Source organism: Hypomesus transpacificus, chromosome 13 (assembly GCF_021917145.1).
Source record: "Hypomesus transpacificus isolate Combined female chromosome 13, fHypTra1, whole genome shotgun sequence".
Classification (NCBI taxonomy): Eukaryota; Metazoa; Chordata; class Actinopteri; order Osmeriformes; family Osmeridae; genus Hypomesus; species Hypomesus transpacificus.
Window position 1 is genome coordinate 5,126,095 of NC_061072.1, and position 2,878 is coordinate 5,128,972.

A 2,878-nucleotide genomic window follows, 5' to 3' on the forward strand; every position below is an offset into this window, starting at 1 on the left:
TGATGATAACATTTTAATTTTCACTCGGCTGGACTGGACCTTGTGTAGTGCATACATTTCAAAGAGACATGAGAAGGTCAAATTCATGAAAGGTTATGTTGTGTACATAGGAGGTCAATTCCAACTTGAAATTACGGTTGTCATTTTGGGCTTCTTTTGAACACGGTGTTTCCAAATAATAATAACATCTTTGACACAAGTTCAGGGGGGTATTCCAGGGGGGTATTCCAGGTAGCGGGTTCAGTGACAACTTTGAGTTGTTTAACCCCGAAAAGAGGCATACTCCGAGTTCCACGTTCCAGAAAGAGAGGTAACGAAACCTTTTGGTAAGTTGCCATGGTAACTTACGCTGTGAATCTAACCTGCTCGCTAGCAGGTTTTCTATGAAAAACTCTGCGTTTTCCTAGCAATCCCCACCCTCTTTCGGTTCTTGAAACAGTTTGCAGAGACGGGGTGTCCTTTCCTGGGTTGGCCAATCGATTACGAGCAAAATATAATTCGCATAGCCTTACGCCAGGAGAGGATTTTAAGACCGCGATTGGATGTACTTCATTCCCCGATGAATACCTACGCGAACGTTACAGTTTTTAATCACATTCAATAATTTATCTCACCAACATTCTCCATCCATACATTGCTTATGTTACACACCGTGGACGTGCTCTCTCAGAACTGACCAAATGCTTAGCGTTGCTCTCCGTTTCTTTGCCAACGGGAGTTCCCTCTACAACATTGGCGATGCAGAACATCTCGGCAAAGCAACAGTCTGCCGAGCCATAAGAAAAGTGGCCCTGGCACTGAAAGGCCTACTGCAGACCTACGTTGTCTTTCCTGGGCACAAACCTCTAAGGACCATCAAAGAGGAATTACACATGATTTCAGTTGACTGATGAAGCACACATTCAGTTTAAATCAATTAAGAAATTTGAAATCATGTGAATGACAATGTTGCAATCTCAGACTGGGATGAGTAAATCCTTTCCATTTTGCAGGATTTCCCAATGTGATTGGCTGCATTGATGGCACCCACATCCCCATCATAGCTCCATCCATCAATGAAGGAGACTATGTGAATAGGAAGTCATTCCACAGCATTAATGTGCAGGTATATTTTCTGTCTTACAATAATAAAGACTACAGCACAACTTTAAAATATCGCAGCTAATATCTCTTCTCTGCACTGGCAAGATTATATGTGATGCAGCACATTTGATTTCAAATGTGGAGGCCAAATGGCCTGGCTCAGTACATGACTCAAGAATATATCGCGAGTCTACCATGAGCAACAGAGTTGCAAATGGTAAGTTAAGCTTTGAACAAATAACATTCCCTTGTCTCCCTCTTCTACCACACTCACAATGTACCCACTATATACTTACAGGAGAGTTTCATGGCGACATGCTTGGTGACAGAGGGTACCCATGCCAGCCCACTCTGATGACCCCTTACCATGACCCTTAGCCGGGCCCTCAGCAGTGGTACAATGTGGCCCACTGCAGGACTAGAGCCCGGGTGGAGATGACCATAGGCATTCTTAAAGCCCGGTTCCAGTGCCTACGTAGACTGAGGGTAAAACCAGAGAGGGCATGTGATATTATTGTGGCATGTGTTGTTCTTCAAAATACTGCCACTATTAGAGGAGAGCAACACCCTGCCGTACAAAACGACCCTGATGACGACCATCCCCTCCACCCTGCAGATGTCCAAGATGGGAGAAAAGTCAGAGACAAACTGTGCCGCATACACTTCCACCAACCCTGGCACTGAAACACAAATCATTACAATTTCATGTTGTCTTCTTTATTGCCTACAAATGGAAATGCAACAATTAATATTACTATATTGTTCTGACAATTAACACTCACTCACCCGTGACCATGCACCCACCTGCAGCTGGTGTTCTGGCAATTTAATTTCTAGATCCGTCTTCTTTATCTTCCGCCCCAAATACACCATCTCTTGGTCAGTTTTCTCCATTTGTTTTATCAAATGGAGTTTGTTAAACCCGTTACCTGGAATACCCCCCAGGTAGCGGGTTTAACAAACTTTAAGCCTAACCCTGAACTCTGAGTTGAGTTACTCTAAAATGGGAAAGTCCGACTTTTCGGTTACAGAACAGCTGATTTGAATTTGTTAAATCAACTCGGAGTACATCCACTCTGAGTTAAGCGCGTGCATGAGTACTATGAAAAGCCAACATCAGTGGAGCTCCGATACTAGGATACACCACGGAAACGGGCAACAAAATTTTTTTTCTTATTTCACCGCAATGGAACTGGAAGTTTTAATTATGATTCCTTGGGTGGGAGAAAACCAATTTTTTTGGTTAGTTTTATTTGTTTTTATTTATTTTTTATTTTGGTTAGTATTAGGATTCATTCGTCAGGAGGAACCCTGTTGTAATTGTTGGTATTATTATTAGTGGCCAAGCAGCTAAGCTGCAGAGCACCCATCGTTTTTGTTAGTTTTATAAGGGGGCAAGCAGCAGCGAAGCTGCTTTTGGCACCTATTGTTTTTGTTATTTTTGTTAAGTTTTGAAATTTGGCACACTGATTTGGAACGGTCTACTGATTATCGTCAGCAAAGTTTCATGTCGACCACTGAAGCACTATAGCGCCACCAAGGGGTCAAAGTTGGAGGTGTGTTTACACCCATAACCTTTGAACCGTAAGACCATTTTAGGACCAGTTTGGGAAGTTACAACGTTTTTGTGGCAAAAAGTGCATTCTGTCAACGAATGGTACTCAGTGCTATCACAACGTCGGCACACTTTAGCAACGACGCGTTAGATACGACGTGCATAGAGACTGTTGCACAGCAAGCAGTGTTGCCAGGTCCGCGGTTTTCCCGCGGAATTGGGCTACTTTAGCAGTTTTGC

At 43.2% G+C, this 2,878-nt stretch overlaps 1 long non-coding RNA gene across 1 annotated transcript; it reads left to right on the forward strand.

Moving 5' to 3' along the window:
* Nucleotides 1–310: 310 nt before the first annotated feature.
* LOC124475645 lies at nucleotides 311–2,525 on the forward strand. The gene is made up of 3 exons (XR_006956951.1): nucleotides 311–1,105; nucleotides 1,189–1,300; nucleotides 1,382–2,525. It is a non-coding gene; the product is annotated as an uncharacterized LOC124475645 (long non-coding RNA).
* The last annotated feature ends 353 nt before the right edge of the window (nucleotides 2,526–2,878 follow it).